This window comes from Chaetodon trifascialis, chromosome 9, assembly GCF_039877785.1.
Source record: "Chaetodon trifascialis isolate fChaTrf1 chromosome 9, fChaTrf1.hap1, whole genome shotgun sequence".
In the NCBI taxonomy this organism is placed as follows: domain Eukaryota; kingdom Metazoa; phylum Chordata; class Actinopteri; order Chaetodontiformes; family Chaetodontidae; genus Chaetodon; species Chaetodon trifascialis.
The window spans coordinates 7,107,976-7,129,899 of record NC_092064.1 but is presented as its reverse complement, the minus strand read 5'-3'; the positions used below and the strand labels follow the sequence as shown (position 1 = coordinate 7,129,899).

General features: G+C 42.7%; 1 protein-coding gene across 2 annotated transcripts in view; it reads right to left on the bottom strand.

Annotated features, from left to right (window-relative positions):
* The window catches only part of LOC139336929 (SPRY domain-containing SOCS box protein 4-like), a 39,410-nt gene extending 23,399 nt beyond the window's left edge, over positions 1-16,011 (bottom strand). Inside the window, exon 1 of one of the 2 annotated variants that reach the window (XM_070971242.1) lies at positions 15,705-16,011. The gene's annotated coding sequence lies outside the window, so the exon portion shown is untranslated. The remainder of the gene's footprint in view (positions 1-15,704) is intronic. The other variant, XM_070971243.1, reaches the window with a different exon arrangement.
* Positions 16,012-21,924: the final 5,913 nt, after the last annotated feature.

Genomic DNA, 21,924 nt, shown 5'->3' with positions numbered 1-21,924 from the left:
AAGTGCTGGAGAAAAGACAGAAATCTTTTCATGGCAAAGTGTGAGCAGTAAGTTAACTAACTGTGGCATCTTGCAATCCCAAAATGGCCAGTAGAGGAAAAACAATAGAACCAATGAGCTTTTCACTCGGGCGTCCTCCCACAGTTCTGCGACAAGCAGGTGTATGCAACTCAGCAGTTTAATGTGCAGGTAGGCATCTGCTAGTCCGTGTGTTAGCCTTGTGTTCCCTCACTGACTTCTCTCTCTGCCTTCAGTACATGCACATGACGAGATGCTGCAGCCACTGCGGCCCCAAGCAGGACTGAGCAGGTCAGCAGTACAGATGGAGCTCTCTTTGACGTTAGCATTGTGCTCCCAAACACTAATCTAAACTATGTGTAGGCGATTAAGTGTGAGAAAAAAAGATTATTAATGAGAATATGATTGCCACGTAGGAAGAGAGATTGCTCATTTCACAGCTCGAACAGTGAACAACAGTGCCTGCAGAAAAGGCTTGGCTAGGTGCAAGAAAAACAGTCACATGGAGATTTGAACAAAACTAAGAGTGACGCTGTTGAGCTGATTCATTGATAAACATGTAATCAATAAAGTGTTTCAATTATTTTTCAGGCAAAACTGCTGAGAATCTGAAGGTTGCTGCTTCTCAAATGTGAAAATTTGAAAACAATGTGTATTTTGGGTGTTGGGACAGTTCAGGCTAAACAATATTGTGATGGTGAATATGAATATCTGCAGATACTGAGTATGCAGGAGTTTAATTAAGAAGCTTTATGCCTCGCTGTGTGGAAAAGATTTGGATCATTCTTTTATATGTGCGGCAACATCAGGCTTGACTTCAAACCCTGCATTCCTAACTTTGTAACCAAAATGTCACAAACACATGGATATTCATTTACTGAATCATTATTTGTTATTAAGAGAATAAACAATCATGCACCAACAACTTGAAAAGAAATACAAAACTAACAGAAGTACAATTCAAAACCTTTTACTGCAGCAACAAGCAGATCTTTGTCCTCCAGACTTTTTGTGTGGATAATAAGGAGACTGTCGGGGCAGTATCAGTATCAGCATCAGTATTAACGGATTGAATCCTGATAGGGAAATTCCAGTTGTATGGCTGCCATGTTCACATAAAGTAAGCAGGCAGATACAAGAGCTGTTGTTGCAGCATGGCTGTGTTGGCTGGAGCTTCTGAAACCAAAAGATTTTAGTAGTAACAATAGAAACACCTGTATGGTGTAACGCACTCAGTGACTCACTCCCTGACTTCTAACAGAATATCTGATGTCAACACGTGACTGTCTGGAGGGGTGTTTACATAGGATTATCAGTTTAACTCAGTAATTCATGCTAATTTGGGGAAAATCTGATTCATAAAAGGAGGCTTAAATAGGTCCGACTCAAGTTATCATGGGAAATTCTCTCTCCCTCCACTATAACATGGTCACACTAGTTGAAGGTTTAGCTTCACCTCAAGCTTAACCAGTTTTAAAATCAATCTGTCAGACTGAAACAGTGTTTTCTTTAATGTTCCTGCTCTACTTGTGTCAGAGTCTGAGCTTTCTGCTGGTTTACAACAGGCTACCGAAAGCTCTCCTTTGCTTTGCAGTGGTCAGTGTCACATGTCAAACATGCTGTCATTCACTCAGCGCTGAGCACAAACAAACGTTTCAGCTGTTTACATGTTAGGCTGAATGTTGTGAGGCTGCTCTTCTGAATTTTCCGTTCAGGTTGTGAAAAGCTCATCTGGCTCCAGTGTACAGTTTGTGGCTGTGGGATTCTTCTTATACTTTTACTGCTGTGCTGCAGGGATCACAGACTGCCACAGCAACCTTAGCAACATGGATTTATTGTTAATTGTGTTGTATGGGTGGCAAAAAGGTAATTTTATGTATGTAGAGTGTTTATGTGTTTTCTATCTCATTTGTTTCTAGTACATTGAGTTTACCTGTGCATGAAATGTGCCATACAAATAAAATTGTGTTGACTTAGGTGGTGCTTTGGAGGTGTTTGCATTATATATGGTGTGGCCTATAAACACAGCACCTTGATCATCCTCGTGTCAGCTTTAATGAGCAAGCTATATTTACTTTTAGCAAAGGCATTGATTCTGTACCTTTAATTCTTGCATCACTACAAAGACATGGATAACTGTGAAGTGTGCTGCAGCAGTTCGGTTAGTGGCGTAAGTTGAAACCTTAGCCAAAATTCTCTAAGCCTGTAGTACATATCACCAGCACCTGTTGAAATATTTAGCAGCTGCGTTGGATCCATTTCCCTGTGCCTACAGGTAAGGCCAAACCAGTCTGATCGGGTTTCGGAAACTGGGTTATAGAATGTGAGGAAGATCACTGAAATGACTTGCTCTGTCTTCACATCACTAACAATCAGCCACTTGCAGCCACCAGCGTGATGGGTACTTTGTCATTTTCAAACAAAGGCATATCACACACTTGCTGCGGCCACTATGTTTTCAGTCTTTGCTGAATGATCAAAAGTCATCCTTCCATCACCAGCAACATCATCTAACACAATGCATGCTTTGAGCAGCTCTGGCGGTTTGAGCAGCTAATAGTACAGTGAAGGATGTGCTGCAGCACATAATGAAGGTGGATGAGCAGAGTTGGTTGTGGGAAGGGAAGCTAACCTCTTCCATCAATCCATCTGAGTGCCGGCATCTTGAGAAAAGTCGACAGAGCACAGATCACACGAAAACACACAAACGAAAGGTTTGATTAAATGTCAATGATCAATGTCTGCCCATTGATGGAGGGGTTCTATTACATTTGAAGGGAGATTTTTTTTTCTGGAAACCAAATAGCATACATGTTTGCCTTATGGGTTCTTACATACTGCATATTCCATTTACAGCAACCAAGAAAGAGGTGGTGCTAACATTAGAAACAATAGCTTGCAGAGCATCTTAATGAGCTCAAACACTGAATACTCAACAGCCCAATTAAAGGTCTGACATAATGTTTTGCATTATATATACATTAAGAGCCAATACAAAACTGGTTCTCCTGAGAAAATCTGTGTTGTCTTGGGTACAGTTCAAAATCAGGCCGGGATAAAGCAATTCAAAATTAGATGATGGTGACAGAGAGATAATGAAGGAAGAATAAAAGAACAGGAGAGAGACCCCTGCTCTCTTGAATAATCATGAGCTTGTGCAATCTTAACGTTTAATATCAAGACCACTCCTCATCCATTATTAAAAAGACGGGGGGGGTGTCCCCCCTGTCACTGGCGTTTTAAGTTGGTGATCAGTTCAGGGAAATAATGCTGCAACAACTCTGTGGGGTGCACACACACACATACACAAATATAAGTGGAAAAGCTGTGTTAGTACCTCTTGTTGTGCGTTTGGGCTTCAAGTTAAGGATGTTAATGTGAATCACTGCAGCCCAGCGATCCGTGTGACAGACAGGGGAGGACACATTACCAGCTCCCTGTGGTCAAAAGCACTACTTCACTCTTTAAAAACTCCATCCGTTAAGTAAAGCACTCAAAATGCCGCCTGCTTTTCCTTAAGTGGAGTAGCAATTCTGTCTGCTGAGTCTTACAAGTCTTCCCCGACAAAACTTGAGCCACTTGAAGAGATCAGCAGCAATCAGACAGTTTATATGTACTCAAGAAATCAAATCATTCTTCGCCTTTGACAGTAACACCATTTCTAAAACATGCAAATGAGAAGAAAGGTCTGGTTTATCTGGTCATGTGACTAATAGAAAGCCAGCTAACACAGACCTCTCCCAGTAACCTGGTTTCCTGTGTGCATGTAAATGCAGTGAATGAGACATCATCACTGATTAATATGAACTGCCAGTCTCAATTCCCTCCTTTCACTCCTTTTTACACACAAACACACAATTCAGCAAGGGGTGTTATCTTGATAATTATGCATTCAAATGAGCAATGGAGGGAATGTTTGGCATCGAAAGGAGTGCTGGATTGGCACAGGATGGGTTTGGATGGCACAAAAGTTGTGAAATTAATCTGTTATTTTTGAGGCCATGTGGTTTCTCACACTGATTAAATGAACCTCAGAACATCAAGCACCAGCTCTGCTCTTAGAAGATCAAGGTCCCCTAAGGTACCGAGTTCATTAGAAAACTTAACCTGCTGAAAAAGTGTATCACTTCATCTACTAATGAAAACTTAATAAACAGGAGATGGATTAGCAAAAAAAAAAAAAAAAAAAAAAAAAAGGAAAGAAAGGAGAGAAACTAATTTTGCCATCACTTATTTGACATTTGCCCATAATGCAAGGGTTAGTGTTCGTTTTTTGAGCTAAGTTGCAGGTGTAATGGCTTCACAAATGATCTGCTGCTGCAGTATGGAGGCAGCAGGGTGCATCTCTTCCAAATGATCAGCCCTGGAGGAAAAACAAGTAAACACATGCAGGCACACATGCACTCATCCAACTAACGGATCCAGGCCCTGATAGTGTGTGGTCTGATGAGACAGCAGGATGGCTTACATGGCTTTCATAGTAGCCGTCTCTCCAATGCCCCTCACTCCTCACCACCTGTTTCCTCCCACTCAGCTCGCACACAGCACCAGTTACAGTCAGTGAGCTGGTGCAGAAACAAAAGTCAAGGTGATCTAAATGATGGAGAGAAATTCCTCAGCAAACAGATTACCGCTGAGGAAGCAGTCCTCTTTATATTGGTGAAAACAAAAGAGTCTTCTCCAGTCAAAACACCACTACAGCGGTGTTTCCGCCCATGAGATGATGATGATGACGAAGAAGTAGATGAAGTAGAGGAGGAAGAAGCTGAGGACAACCACAGGATGCAGTTAAAAGGGCTTCACAAAAAAATGAAGGGAACAACATAAAAGCACATAGAGGTACACAAAGCAGTAAAACATGCAAAGTCATTATAGGAGTCAGAAAGTAAAATCAAATCCATAAATAAGTAAGTAGTAAAAGATCAAGAGCCATGGCTAAAAACATAAAAGGATACAGCCAATGAAACAAGAGCACGGAAATACAATTAGCAAACCTGTCTGGTAAAAAGACGAGGCCATGGGCAACAGGAGTGTTTAAAGTCACTCACAGAATCTGATTATGGGACATGCAGTCGTAGTATGTTCCAGAGTTTTGGGGCATAAGCGCTAAAGGCTGCTTCGGCAAGTCCTTGGAACAGTTAATGGTCTACTGATCACGGTGGTAACTCCACATGAGCTCTCAAACACCTGAGATTTAACACGCTCTGCATGAGGAAAGAAGAGGCCAGCTGAGGTGACAGAAGATGCCTCCCTTCAAAGTTTGGCTTGGATTATGGAGAACTGCAGCTTGTCATGATTTGACATTTTTAATGACGGTTAGAGGGAGGAGGGAGCGAACCATTTATCAGTACAAAGCCCCTAGGAGACTACAGCTCTCCATGGTTTCTGCCTCATTTACCTTCTCTCCTTACGACCCCATGTGATTCAATCCAAAGACATTCCAGAGGAACCGATCGCTTCTATTGTCTCAGTCAGACTTGTACATGGGCCCAGGCTGAAACAGCAGCCGTCACAGTGACTATTAAATATACAATAAAGATGCATGCATAGTGTCAATGTGGTGTGAAGATGAAAAACTGTGTTAAGAGCCCTCGGGCACTTCATCGCCCCGTCCTTGTAACGCTGAATGCAACTGAATGCGGAAGAAACCATAAATAAATCACCAAATACTTACAAACCATGCACAGCGACAAGATCGACAATGGATCATTTAGATCACTGCTGAGATAAATATCTACAGTCAGCCAACACAGCTGACAGCATGAAGCTGTTCTTGCCCTTCAACGATTGTCATCACTTTATAGAAAAGAATAAAGAAATAGGAGACGTTGCTGTGAACTACCACAGCAAAGCAGAACTGCTGCCTCCATTTTGATAGTAGGTCGTTTTGAGGTCCACTCCCTATGTTACTTTATGCTCTTTACATGGGTCATTGTTATAAAAGGTAGGTCAGCTCGAATTCTATGAATTATTGACGTCATAATACTCTCTGCTCCAAGCAGACGTTTCAGTGGACAGTCATTCTAAAAGCAGGTATTTTATGGTATGGTGCTTTTTTTCCACAGTAACAACTTACGTTACACATCACCAAAACTCTTCTGATTTGCTTCGATCTGCAGCCACAGTTGGCGAACATGTCGCATCATGAACTAAGCTGTGATGAAGTGTTTGTCATAGATGTACACGTGCAGGCTGGCCTGAAACCAGAGATCTCTTTCTTCCTGTCCTTTGTTCTTTGGGGAAAGTCAAGAAAATTCTAAAGCTTTTTTGATGTCGGCACATTTACGCCGCTTGTTTTGACTCAAAATGGAGCATGGTTCACACCATCTATCACACTGGTTTCCCATTCTCAAATAAACACACACACACACACACACACACACACACACACACACACACACACACACACACACACACACACACACACACACACACACACACACACACACACACACACACACACACACACACACACACACACACACACACACACACACACACACACACTCTCTCTCTCTCTTTCTCTCCTTCCCAGTAAGAGCGTTATGGTGACAAGTTCTAAAAACAAAAAATGTGGCATGGATCTTAACCGGGAGGCATGTTAGCAGATCAAAAGCATAATGTCACTTTATTGGCTAAGTTACCCATTAAAATCAATGGCTAATGTGCCACAAGTGTCTGCTTTGATCGAACCTCTTCCTTTCCAAATGCTCCAGAAACACTCAAGAGACATGTTGGTTTGTTCTAACCTCAGCAGAAATCACGTGCTACTTTTGCAGCATTTTTCAGTTTGCGTGCACCCTTAACACAATACATGACCTACATAAGGTTAAACAGGAAAGATTACAAGCATTCTTCACATAGAGCCCACTGCTGTGACAAAAACATCCCGACATCTTTAAGGGGGAGCCAGGAGGCAACAAAGCTGGTGAATGGCAGCGGAGCAACAGGATTCTGACTAAAGCACATCTGTGAGACACATAGGACAAGTCAATTATTCATGTCAGTGTAGTGTGACTAAACAGCAGCGAGGTTCATGAGATGCTTGAGCCTAGATGTGAGGGTATGTGTGTGTGTATTAGCATGTTTAAGTGACATTAGACGAAGTGTCTAACTTTAGTGTCTACTTTCTGAATTAAAATATACACGCACGCACGCACGCACGCACGCACGCACGCACGCACACACTTAAAAGGGGGGGGCTTGTCTTTTACAAATTTGACGTCAAAAACATTAACACATACCTACACCTGAGGAAAAACAAGCTGATAAAAACTAGTTGTACTACATCACAAAGCAAAGCACTGCACTTACAGGCTTGTATGAAAACACTCCCTATTACAAGCCTCCGCTTCAGCATGTATGTGTGTTACTGTGTGTTGCTCCTGCTATGCTCCATTTGTTTCTGCACACTGACAGAAAGCAGACGTGTATGACGGCATTTCCGCACCAACATGCACACACAGCGCTGCACGTGAGGTCACCTGAGGTGAGATGACTCACAGTGCTTGTGTGTATGTGGATTCTGCCCTCACGATGACCCAGTGGTTTGGGCACACTGTTTTGCATGGCAGATTGTTATGGCAGGAAAAACGACGGGGACAAAGAGCACGAGGAGAAGGGATAGTGTGGGAGGAGGAAAACGGCGCGAGTTAGGGGGGAAATGTCTGGTTTAGAACATCAGAGGAAACTTCCTGCTTCCAGGTCATATTCCAGCTTTTCTTTTACACACAGCCGAGTACAAAGATGAGCTGTCGGCTTTTATGCAACTGTGCTGTCAGATTCTCTACGTACAGCTGTGCATGTATAAACAGAATAAGGAAGAACCTCACATTTCATGAGCTTATAAAAGGTTAGCCCCAAAAATAGACATGAGCTGGACAAAGTGGGACAGAAATAATCTCTCAGTAAAAAGCCACTATTTCACACACCAAATGACTGACACTAATGTTTAGACTTGTTAAAAGTACATCCATTTAACTGAACTGAACTTGAACTAAACCACCTTATGATGTGCACCTCACATACTGCCTGCAGTGCATGCTTGTGCATGATTATGTTACTGGAGTGAAAGTATTTTCAGGCATCGGAGTCTGACATCAAGAAGTCCATGGAGAGGGTTGTTTTTTGTTATTGTTCTTCAGTATAAATGTTAAATGAGTCAAATAATTCAAGTTAAACTTAACTTGTTCAAGTTATTGATTTTTTTTTATTTCTATAGGTTTCTATAAGGTTTTACAGTTATGTATATATATTATGCCACGGCAAACACAGCCTGCGCAAATAACTCCCATATTTCCATTTTATTCTCATGACTTCCTGTTTCTTCCATGAATATGCCCCCTTGTCACATTACACTGCTACATGAGATGCTGTGAGCGTCCGTAAAACTCTGATGAAAGGTACAACATGATCAGCACAACTGAGATGGCTTTTCTGAGGATTCCTCTGGTTTTCCAAATTCTAAACAAAATCAATGACATCACACTGTTTTAATTGCCACAACCATAATTTTGTCTCTCATCTCTGCTTGTAAGAGCTTGGGATGAGGGCGTCAGTTACAAGAGACTTTCTACAGCAAACTAAATGTGTGTGAGAATTTATTAAGGCAATCACTCGATCCATCCATTGCTCTTACCACTAGCAACCCTCCTCTTCCCTCAGCTACTCCTGTATTCTACCCACCACCTCAGTCACAGCGTCCACTTTAGGGATGTCAGTTTCAGTTCATTTTGCCTTCAATAGCCCGACAGCCATTAACCAGTAACTAACTGGTTAATTTTGCATTGAGGTTCATGCTGGACTGCATCTCCCAGTCGGTCATGTACTGGAAGATTTCAATTTCATGTACAAGTGGGAGACAATCCAGTCAAATATTATCTGCCTTTATGGACCGATTTCCCACGTTCTTGTGCCTTAGTGATTAATGGGGACGAAGGTTTTTGAAACTGGTCCAGGATTGAGCGAAAGCGCTGCAGCAGGCAGCCGCGAAACAGGCTGCTATGTAATCCTTCTGTGCGTTTGTGCGGTGTCGAAGCACAACAAATTAAAGTGTTTGTTTTCACCACTGACAGGCTCCGATTGTTACTCTAAGTGTCTGTCAACATGATGAAAAGAATCCCTACAGAGACAGACCTTTTTGTTGAAGAGTAAGATCCGTTCTGTTTAAGCAGAAACAGCCGCGATGTCGCCCCCGCCAAAGCCACCAGACTCCATTCTCAGAAAGAAAGATTTTATCATCAGAAAACACAGTTCATTCAACCTCAGCAGAAACAAAATAAAACTGACCAAAACCTCCTTGGTTCATCTTTCACTGTTCCAACACTAACCACCAACTCTGATTTGGTTGGCCCTGGCGAGCTTGACATTTAGCTCATCCTTCATCTCCTCAAAGTGTTTTTCAATGTCTTTAGTCACAGCAGGTCTAGTCGGTAAAACGTACTAAGGTTCGAGGTACAGAAACAGCTCTTCCAATCCCTTGCCATCTACCGCACACTAAGTTGGTGATAGCCTCGGACCACAGCACATCACACTGTGTGTGTATGCAAATTAACCTATAGAGAAACAAGCATAACCAGTCAAAAATGTTCTTGGTGGTTAGCCAATTAATGGTTAACCATTGACATCTCTAGTACCCTTATGCCATCTGACTCAATCTGTCCATCATCCAACTTTTCTGTGTTGGTTCCTGCAACTCTACTTGGAGTGCTTAGAGAACCAACACAAAAGTTTTCATCTACTCCCGCCATCCAAGGGAGTGAAGACCCAGTGGATTAACTTGATAGAAATGTCCATATAACAGCAGCTGGAAAAGGTCATATGTATGCACTAATTATTTTACATCATATTGCTTTGAGGGTCAATACTACGCACTTTAAAACTGAAGCTCAGGGATGGATCAATACTGACTTCAAACTTAGAACCTGCAAGTTTTGCCATTTTTATGCTGCTTTAATGTTTATTTTGCTGGTTAGTCTGTTGAATTTGGTGTTAGCACATTCTGTGGCTAATAAGGCATCTACAGCAGAGCCACATGGTGGAGCAATGTTGGAGTATTTAATATTGAGGGACACTGAAGAGATCCTGTGTGAACATTAAGCCTCATTTGAAGCCAATTAAATAACCAGAGTTGCAGGTCGGATGCGGGAAACTGTTTTTCACGTTGCTTTTTGTGTCATCACACATAGCCAGAGCTAACGTTACCTCCACCCTTCATACAGCAACACAAGCTCAGCTGGCTCTGTTGTTACAGGAAAGCCTCCTCTCTATGTGTCTGTTGCTGTCGTATGTAAATGTACTTGATAGACATGGCCTGTGGCACACTGTTGTACTTCTAAAATATACTTTGTTGTAGAACTCTGAAAATGAATCACATTACATATACTAATTAACCCACATTCTGGGGCAAGCCTCTCCTCCCTTGTGGATGTAGCCCTATAACTTCTCATTCCTATATGAATGAAGCTAATTTGGAGCAAATTAACAAATCATTTTTTAATAATTTTTTTTTTCCTTCTGAACATCCATCCATCCCATTTCTATACCACCTATCCCTTTCGGGGTTGCGGGGGGGGGGGGGGGGCTGGAGCCTATCCCAGCTGTCAACGGGCGAGAGGCGGGGTACACCCTGGACCTGTCGCCAGTCGATCGCAGGGCAACACACAACAGACAAACAGCCATTCACACTCAGTCACGCCTACGGGCAATTTTAGAGTCACCAATTCACCTGATGAGCATGTTTTTGGTCTGTGGGAGGAAGCCGGAGTACCCGGAGAGAACTGGGACGAACATGCAAACTTTGCACAGAAGGGCCCCGCCCGGGGATCGAACCGGCAACCTTCTTGCTGTGAGGCACACGCACTACCTCAGTGCTGCCCCCCGTCTGAACATATGTTCCCTTACATTGTTAATACATTGGGGTGAAAAGAGGCTGAATAATGTTTTCAGTCGAGTGCTGCTTTTATTTTTGTAATAACGCAAAATAAAATCTGTCACTGTAAAAAACAATGATACTTGGTCCTGCAACCAAACTTCCAAGAACTCAGACAGACGAAGACCAATTGATGCACACTTCATGTTTTCTGTGAAAACACACCATAACGGCTACAGCCAATGGCCAGCTCACTGCAGTTGTTCACCTCGTGTCTTCCCAGTTACTGCAACTGGATTAGGAAAATTGGTGCATAGTGTGAAATATAGTGCTTTTCCTTCAACATTTCACTTTCGACAAACTTGTACAACATACCCAGAGCAAAATCCAGTGTCAAAGTGCTACGAGGCATACATATGCAAGAACTTAAGGAGGCTACATTTGAACACTGCTAGCTAGTGTGTCCTTTCCCTCCTTTTACATTATTTCCAGGGCTTTTTTTGCTGCCAGTGAGGTCAGAAGCTATTGTATCATCCAGTGCTAACTTTAGTGAATACATGGTGAACATAACCACTGTCAAGAGTAGTTTTCATTCACAGGAGTAAGCAGCTCAATGCAGCACATAATGCAGAGCTTCAGTGGACCAGTATAGAAACATGTGGGTGGAAGTTTCTTCCAGGAGGAGCGCTTTACACCACATCCTTCAGATGTGAAAGATAAACAGCCCTAGTAACTCGAGTGGTACACCCCTCTCTCTGTCTCTCTCCATAGGGAGGAACATCCGTCATCTGCCTGAGAATCCGATCTTTAGCACACATCACTCACCCAGCAGCGACAGGCAACACCAGCTGACATGTGCAGTAATTCTGTTACCATGCACACCATGCCTAAGGAGGGAAGTGATGATTTGCTATAAATGGGTAAGCAGATTATGAAAAACTATTTTGCTGAAAAAGGTCTAATGTCCCATCTAATCAATACTGGCATTCTGAAGCCAGTGAGGATGTGCTACAATAAGAGACACACTGATGACAAGGTGGGTAGCTAGAGCTTAGCGTTGCTTTATCCAAGATCCCCTCCGGTACAAAAAAAAAGTCCACAAAATAACCCACCCGATACCCGCTGGCACCACTGAATGTTCCTACTTTGCATGCAGTTCCCGCTGTTCAATCAACCATATCAGGACAGGGCAATGAAAACAGTTGATGGATTTTTTTTTGGCTTTGTTTCTCCCCACACAACAGTGACAGAAGCAGTAGAGCAAATCTATGTGGTATTTAAAAAAGGTGCCAAAGCGCAGCTGCGGCTAAAAACAATATTCCCTGCAGTGAAACTCATCCAAAATTATTTAAATGGCTTTCAAGAGCAACTAAACATGAGTGGCAGCGATTTAAAAGAGCAATTCAATTTAGTGTGAGCCACGCGAGTGATTAGATTCTATTACACTGAGCAAACACACGAGCACTGCTGGCCTTTTAAAATGACCTGCTGTCCCGTAAAGCCCAGGCGTGGCCCTGCTCAGCACCGGATTGCTCTTAATGGGATTTCACAACATTAACATTCTGTTGAGTCAGCATCAGACACACTGGCTACAGTGCCCCTTTAGTGAAACAGCCCCGTCTCTGACTGTGTGTGTACTACTGGGTGGGTGGGTGGGTGGGTGGGTGGGTGTGTGTGTGTGTGTGTGTGTGTGTGTGTGTGTGTGTGTGTGAATGGGAGAGCGTGTCATGGTGGGGTGTGACTGGGTGCATAGTGCGGACAAATATCAAACATGCTTTGACGGCCTCCAGGAGATAACTGTTGTGTGTGGAGATCAAATATTTCTATCTGGAGGAAAAACATCTCTGGACACGATGCAGCTGCCTGACCAAAATTCATGAGCATTTCCTGTTGGGAAATGGAGTTAAATGCCATTCTGTTGCAGTCCTTTCTCTGGACACTGCTCTTTCTGGAAACCTTTTTGTCACTTTTATGGCAGATTTTAGTCTAATGCTGAATATCTTTGGGTCAGTCAGGCAAGGCATTTCATGACCTTTCATTTTCTTTGGCTCTGGGATATTCTTATGGTTATTTGTTGTCATTTAATAGACCAAACAATTTATTCATTAAGAAACTGACAAATTTATAATTAATACATTAATCACAGCTGTCAAAGTTTATTTAGATTTCCAAAAATTTCCTTCCAAATGGGAAATGTTTCATTGCCACAATGGCAGAACAAACTGTGTAATCAACCCAATGTCACAGAAAAGGTCAATCTGCTGTTCGTCATCTTCTTTTGGTCTACAAATGAGGTGCCTTAATTAGGAGTTAACATAAATCAGCCCTGTCAGATTCTGTGATCAAAAAAGTGCAACTTCTTGGAGGTAAAAACTTGACAATTGAGCGTTGTGAACAAGGGATCTCTCGCCGATATGCAGAGAAAAAGAAGCAGAACATGGTGAAACCTCGCTTCATGATCAGCGTCAGGGCCGCCTTTCTGTCAGCCGCAGGAGACTGAAGGGAGAATAAGTATGCTGTTACCTGGGTGTCACCCACAGCTGTCATTACAACTGATTTGCTCCTTGACACAAGAGGGACAGCTCAGTAGCACGGCAATCATTTCCCACCTCATCTGTCAGCATTAATTCACTGAACATCCTGACAGTGACGTTGTGATTAGTTCATCCAAGTGTCACCACCAGTGCACGGCTACGCTCTCAGGCTGACTGCTGATTGGAAAATGTTGGATGTTAACCTCCAAGACAACATGACGCTTTGCTGCCTGGTGTAAGAGGCACTCGTGTGCTCACCTGCAGTGATGTACACTCATTGTCATATCTCATATGTTCAGTGAACGTTGGTATTTTGTGACCAAAATACAGAGTTTTTACAATTAAAAAAATAATAATAATAATAAAAAAATCAACTTCTTGGTGCACTCTGGTGGACAAACTATGTAACGGTGAAAATGTTTTCCAATTACTTTAATACTTGATTACTTTACTCTTGTCACTCATCTGCCAACATATATACCAGCACTGCTCTATTTGCAGTAAGATCATACTGGCTGGCATGTCAACCTGTCCGATGGACTTAAATATAAATATAATAATATCAAATATTGATATTGGTATCTGCTTCAAAATTCCAATTATCTGTTAGGGTTTCGTGTAGATGGTTCATACCAATGTAAGGAATTAAATAACGTTTGTTTCCCAGGGATCCAATCCAGTTCAATCACCAGCATCTCTCATCTGTGACATTTTTTTTTCCAGCCAGGAGCTACAGTAAGATCTGCGGATGCAGCAATAATTAGTGTCAGCCAGTTCATCAGCACACATGACCCCGTCCCAGACGGTTAATAGCGATGTCCTTCTGCACCTTCTGCTTGGATCCTGAGAGACTCTGGGTGAATTAAACATGATCGAGAACTGCTGACCTCTGAATACTGCGACCTGGGCGCGTTGATGCCCACCCACCCACACGGCAACACAAGGGTCAAATGATGTCACAGTGGTCACAGGGTTAAACCCCAGATGGTGGGACATAGAGTGCAGGGGTCAATAGTTCCTCTATGGCAGGAGCATATGACCTGGCTTTCAACAGTACATGGAAGCTAATTAAAATTGAAACCATGTGTCAAACTGGCTATGATGGAGCTGTCCTAGAGTCTGCTTACGTGTTAAAGGGTTTGGGTTTTTGTTTACTGCACCAACCACAACTGAAAACGAGACCAACAACCACAACAGTGAGCCTCGCAACCACATCAGCCATTTATGTTCTTCATCTCACCATCTGCTGCGATCCGCCCACACAAATCTCTCACAGCACTTGATCAGGACAGTAGCCTGCCAATGCCCAGGAGGGCAAAGCAGATGGTGCGGTTGGTTCCAGGCAAAGCATTTAGCCTCTGAATAGCAGGCAAACTTCAAATCGATCGGGAAGTCAAATAGCCCGCTTGGAGGGCAGCAGGCTGCCTCCTTTGCACACCTGCACTAAGTCAAAGCCTGGAAAAAAGAAACTGTCTGCTCCTGCTTAGTTTAATCAAAGCATAAGCAACTTCAAATGCTGGCAACATAACCACGTTAGACCGAAGAAGAAATTAACTGGAAGGAAAAATGTTGATTTGTGCATGAATGAGGCATAATAAAGTATTCCTTTAAAGCAGCCAAGTGGTCTGCGACAGAACACACTGCCTCATGTAAACACGTCTGTCGGGCATGAAGGAAAACAGCGAGCCGATTCAATATCTGGCAGGTAACTTAGCCGTATTGCCATTATCCACAAACGACAGAGCATGAAAACACAGCTGGACACATTTAATGTGTCGCTTGTTTCTTCTTGATGTTTGGACGCGTGAATGACTTCAAGTCGGTACATAAAGGCTGTATTTGTTTCTGACTCATACCTACTGCTGCGGCACCAGTCTTAGCTGTGAGTTTAGTGCGTGACAAAACTGTTCAATAAGTTAAATGAATAGGTAAAATAAGCGACTGGCTTTTAATAGTTTATGCCGAAATGTTGTATTCATACTGAACAGTCAGAAAATGTCTTACGTTTAGTTCCTTGGTGTGTTTGTTTGTCTAGCAACGACGAAGCACGAAAACCAGCAAACACCTAATAGAGTTCGGGGGAAGCTCTGCTATCCTGGCGGGGTGCAAAGGAAATATATCGGCGCTATCTTTGCCACAGAAAACACAGGAGGAAAGTTTGAGACAGTGGTTCTCTGCTTCTGACAATGTACAACGACAAAATAACACAGTCACGATGCTTTTACGGTGGTTTTCGGCGCCATAAGACCCTCGTGCGGAAGAGAAAGAAACCTTAAACTTACCGTAGGTTACCTTCCAACCAGCGTATCCAACGTAAGGTTTCGAGAAAGGCGACTCGACAAAGCTCTCACGACGCCAAGTTTCCTCAGCAAAACCAAGCAGCCGGGTTTAAGACGTGCTGTGGCATTGAACAGTTAGAGGAAAGTGCTGAAAGTAAAACAAAGCCAGCCTCTACGAAGTCAATAATTGTCCGTGCTGGCGAAGTGAAAGGACGTTTCACACTCAACGGGCGGCTTTCTTTGTTCCTCCTGCCCGCAGCCTGTTCCGTGGATATTATCACCGTTCATGTGTCCCTGACAGCCGCTGATTGGCTGGAGGGTCGGGATCAAGAAAAGGTGACTGCCGTCAAGCTCCCCACAATGACAACACGATTTCCGATCACGACGTCCAGATCGAGACGCTTTTATAAAAACGCTGTTTCTATAGTCAGTGTATTTGCATTTAATATACTGATAGAACGTTTCATCACAATTTATACATCTATGTCGCAGAGAGTTTTCGTGTTTTTCTCATGTTGTTGAAGATTAGTTTTCCTAAACGGGACTAATTTCATGCTTTTATTTTGTATACATCTGTGCGGAGTTTCCTGTTAATTCTAGCTTTTTAGAAACGTGAAGCAGGGTGGAGGCCACTTCATGCCTTACATAGTTTTATTCTGAGCATAATCACGATCTGTCTGCAGCTTCTTTTGGATAACAAGTGCATTACTTCTCATTTCTCCTCAGACACACTGATTGTCATATAAAAGTGCGTGTGTGTTTGTGTATACAAAATGAATATTTTTATATATATGATCGATATATCAAATGGGATGTCTACATGAAGTACTACTTTTCACATGCTTTTGATTAGTGCCCCTTTAAACATAATTCCATATTTAATGGTAGAATGCCTTTAAGCAGTTATTAAGTAGGAGCTACTGAATTTATGGATTAAACTCACGACTATGACATCAACACTGGGGTTTGTTTGCACTCAGGTTAGTGCTCAGAGGTTTCACTGTAACAACTGCGACTGGACCCACAATACAGCGTAAACAGTCGTGCCACAGCGTATCAAGTCTTATCTAACAGAAGGGTGATGTGTGATCTGATGATCCAGTATTTTAAGATTCTCAGTAAATTCCTTTGTCCCAGTCCAATTACGAAACACATCTATTTGTATCTCAGCTACAACAGTATCGACAGCAGATTTAACATGAGCAAGCAGGCTGAGTCAATAAAAAGGCCTGGATGAAATTAGGCTCATTGTGAGAACTAGACCATGTGCTCCCTGAGCAGCTGGCCTCAAATGAATTCCAAAGAGAATCAGGGAGTTGAAGTTGATGGGTTTAACACAGCAGAGACCACTTGCCTGTCAGTGTAAAATGCAGTTGATTTTCTTCGATCCTCGGCAGTCATTACAGGTCAACAATTTGATGAACACGCTTATTCGTTGTCTAGCCTGAAGTTAAATGAGCACAACAGTTCCACTCATGTCAGGTTGCCTGTCCATCAAATATGAATCTGGGGCCCGAAATGGTTAGCTAAGCTTAACATAAGGACAGGAAACAGGGGGAAGACAGACATTAGAGTACTGTTATATAGAAGTATTCCTTTCCTTCTAACTATCTATCACGACTAACAGTAAACGTCTCATAAAGTCACAAAGTTGATCTCAGTGAAACAGAGACAGTTTCAACTGCTCATGACTCAGAGCTCCCATGCTGTGTGTGTGTGTGTGTGTGTGTGTGTGTGTGTGTGTGTGTGTGTGTGTGTGTGTGTGTGTGTGTGTGTGTGTGTGTGTGTGTGTGTGTGTGTGTGTGTGTGTGTGTGTGCGCGTGCGTGCGTGCGTGCGTGCGTGCGTGCGTGCGTGCGTGCAGTGGATATGGTGCTGGGGAAGAGCAGCTCAAACTGGATCCTCTTCAAGTCCGACACACAGTTTGCATCAGATGTTTTGATTCTCTGCCTTTCATTACACTGTCTGCCTCAGTTCCCTCTGCGTCCATTCTTCCCTTTCCCCCTCTCTTTTCCCCTCCATTTCCCCGGCTGTCTGTCTTTATCCAACCTCTCGTGTCACTTCTTCATCCTGTGGGTCCCTCGCTCTCTACAGACCGATTGTGGAGCCGGTCATAATTGGATGGTGCACTGACAGCCAAACAATGTCACTGAATCACCATGAGCATTTCTGCTTGTTAGAAAATATAGAGGAGTACTTTGTCTCAACTTGGCTGAACTTCCCTTCACTTTGCCTCGCATATGTCGTGATTTGTGTATGCGTGTGCATGTCTGTGCCATAGAGAGATGTCCCTGAATTCACCCAAGCCAGTGTTCTTCTCACAGACGGGGGAGCGTTAAAACAAAGAAATGTGCTGATGTGTTCTGTGAATGCATTTGATTTCAAGTTTTAGTCTAAAGTCACCCAGCTGACTTAAAATGTTCATACCAGTATTTGCTGCATCTGCTTGCTGGAAATCAGTGTTGCACTAGATAGAATGGTTTGTTACACAACCATGTGGGAAGTTGTCATTGGAAACTATTTGGAAAAGAGCAAGCATTCTCAAAAAATACCTGACAGGTGATTTGATGAGCCATTCATCTATCACCGTTTATCACTAGCTAAGTTAAACCAATCAGATCAACGGACCATGTGATGTACTAGAACTCTCACATTAGCCAATCAGGAGAAGAGCAAAAACTTCTTTTCCGATGCATCCACACAAAACGGACAGGGCTGGAAGAACAGGAAAATCTGCCATTATTCCAGCTTGTGAGTGCTCATGGTCAGTCCCAGTGCTAGCATTGTGGTCATAGCAGATAAAAAACATATTTTCTTGTGTAACATATTTGTGGCAGTTTGTTAGCAAGGGGAGGAAGATACTGACAAGAAGTAGATTTCTCTCTCCTTTTTAAAGGACCAGTGTAGGATTTAGTGCCATCTAGTGGTGAGTTTTCAGACTGCAATCAACTGAATACCCCTTGCCTCACCCCTCCCTTTCCTCCCTTTCCAAGCATGTGGCCACAAACCACCCCCCCGCCCCCCCCCCCCCCCCCAAAAAAAAAAAATACAAAAGGCCCTCTCTAGAGGCAGTGTTTGGTTTGTCCATTCTGGGCTGCTGTAGATTCCCGCTATAAATACAAAGGGCTCATTGTAAGGTCATGAAAGCACAACAGTTCTCATTTTCAGGTGATTATACACCAAGGAAAGCAAACTTATGAATATCACATTCCATTTCTGTCACAATCTGCCAATAGATCCACCTAAATCTCACACACCGGTCTACTTAAAGCTTATCGCTGTACATCCCAGAGTGACAAGCAGCAGCAGGTTTTTAATGCTCTCTGAGTCTCTGGGGCGCTGCTTTAAATTCTGCTGTTCTTCCACGAACCAGTACCATCATTGGTTTTGCTCCTCACTTGCTTGTGATCTTTGTTGGGATCCCAAACATAAAGTGGAACAGACAACCAAGACCAGCAGTGCCGAGAGGGAAGATGACAATTACGTGAGTATTTTTGTCACCTAACACTATGTTTTGGCCAACAAAACCTTCCACCTTTGGAGCCGAACTGAAATGAAAGTAATGTAGTTTCAAGCACTTTTTCAAAGATCCAAGCACTTTTCAAATCATGAAAACACCACAGTAAAATTCAAGCCTTTTCAATGATTTCCAGCACCTGTACGAACCCTGAGAACAGTAATTAGTTCCAGTCGAACAGTGAAGTAGGTTTGGGGTGTATTTGGATGTTTGAGCATCAGGAGCTCATGGGCAATGCATTCTGGTATATGGATGCAATACTGGCTGTGCAAAAAGCAAAAGTTAAAAAAAAACAACTCAGCTTTCTCTGTCAATAAAACACAGACAGAGGAATTAATTCAATACATTTACCACCACCACTGTTTGGATATCTGTGAATTTCTCCTTTAAATTAGCCACATCGATTGTTGTAATGAAATTATTGGATTTTAATTAACTGTGGTGCTGCAGTCATGGTGTCGTTTGTTACTTGATATTGTAGTTACTTTAACAGAGTGAGAAGTATCAATGCACACGGTGTGACGTGCCTTGTGCATGTCTGCTACATGCTGTAGATGTTGCTTTCCACTTTGACAGCGTGGGCTGCTGCAGATATCCAAAGCAAGAGGAGTGAGGATTGTTTATCTGAGCCTGGCTGCTCATGAATCAAACTGCCCAGGATTTCACCATCGGCTTCATGCAAGCCGAAATTAGAATGAGGGGCATGCCCCCGCCCCCCCCCAAAAAAAAAAAAAAAAAAAATAATGATGCAATTTTCTGCAACTTGACATGTGTATTCACAGATTCTGGTGGATTATCTTAAAACTTCTCTAAATGAATGACTGATAAGATTCTCCTCTGCATCATGACCTGGAGATATCAAACTGATTTCAGTATTTTGACCTGTTATGGTGGTAAAAACAGCTCACTGCCATAACATTCACACAGCTCTCTGTTACCAGTATTAAAGAGGATGCTATGCCATCACAAGTCACGGCTAGCTCGCGAGCTAGGCGGCTAAACAACTGGATGGCAACTAACTTTACCCGGCACAAGCCAACTATCTCACAGAGCAATCAATGCTTATATTTGTCAAATGCAATAAAGTGAGTTTAACTGATCACATTTATTTTCACACGTTTGAAAAAGGGATCGATGCTTCAGCAACACAATGTTAAGACGCAGCCTACAGCCTCGCCAGCATTAATGCACAGCCGAGTGCTGTGTATGTGCAGGTGCAGAAGATGCCTGATTTCAACCTGCAAGACAAGAGAGACAATATAGACAATGGCATAATTAGAGAATACATTTGCTGCATAATATAAAATGAGTCTAACTACAAATAATAATAGTAGCCTAAAAAAATAGTATATCAAATAAAAAATGCATACATATATGTATAAAAACACAGATATTAAAAATGTGATTAGGCATGATGTGTCAGACTGTAGCTGCAGCAGACTGACGGTTAAACACTGCACAGCCTGCTCTGGCTCAGGCTGAAGTTCATGTGTTCAGCCTGTCAGTGACTCACCTGGAGGAAACTGTCTCTACACACTACTCAGAGCCTCCAATTACTGGCCTGGGTTAGAATAGGGCTGTGCAGGAGACAACGTGGACATACAGAGTGTCCAAGAGTGTGGAAGGACACAAACTTCATGCAAAACATGGATGAACTGTCAAAGGGCTGTTTGGTTAATTTTATGGTTCTGATTGTAGCTTAAATAGAACAGTAATTGAAAGGTGACACTGTAAGAGAGAAGTGATCCGGACAAGGAACCATTTCCTAATTGTCAAAAAAGCCCTGTTGTTAAGCCTTTGTGTCTTTCTTTTTGCTGATTGAGAGCCAATGACATGACAACGACGTGAGCTAGCTGTTTGCCCTAAATCACATTTTATGTATATGACCCAGAGCTGAAGATGAGGCTTAAAACAGGATAAAAATGTTGTTGTTTTTTAAATTTCCCTGTGTCTTCAAAGTAAAAAGAAAAAAAAAAACACGTCACAACACAATGTGATGATGTCATCTCAAATTTGGCTTGAGACTTAAAATTTCTAAAAAGAGGCTTAAATGTTATGTTATGAAGTTGGGTGAACACAGAAAGACGTGAGGATTTAAACATAGCATCCAGTGGTTTTGGAGCTTGACCCATATTGGAACTGAACTCAGGATCTCTCCGCCTCGGCTGCTTCCTTTTTGACCATTCTTTTTTAATCTGTCCCTTGCTTCCCCATGAAAGTGCAATGCTAAATAGTTGTTGTGGCCCTTTGAGGACAGATGCATGCTGCCTCCCTCTGCAGGACCCCACAAATGAGAAATCACTTCAGTGGAAGCGGAATTTGGAATGTGTGAGCCAAAGCAATGGGCGACACAAAAGAGGCCACAGCAAGGAGATGAAAAGCTTGATATATATGAAAAGACTGAAAACACCTTTAATCTTTACACATAAGCCCAATACAGATTAGTGCCCAGATTCCTTTTTTTTTTCAGGATTTAGCCCGACAACAGAGAACAGCACAAAGCAGAGTGAAAAGCCTGTCGGTGGAAATGGAAAACAGCATTTCCCGTCTCTGCCTCTGTCCTCCTTTCCCTTCCACTCCAGTTCAGAGGTAAACAACGGGCCAGTCATAACTCTGTTGGCCCCATCAGGGTTTTCGTTGTCATTTCACTGCGTGTCCCAATGCTCAGTTTAAAAGTGAGACACGACCAACACCCCGAGGCGCTTTGT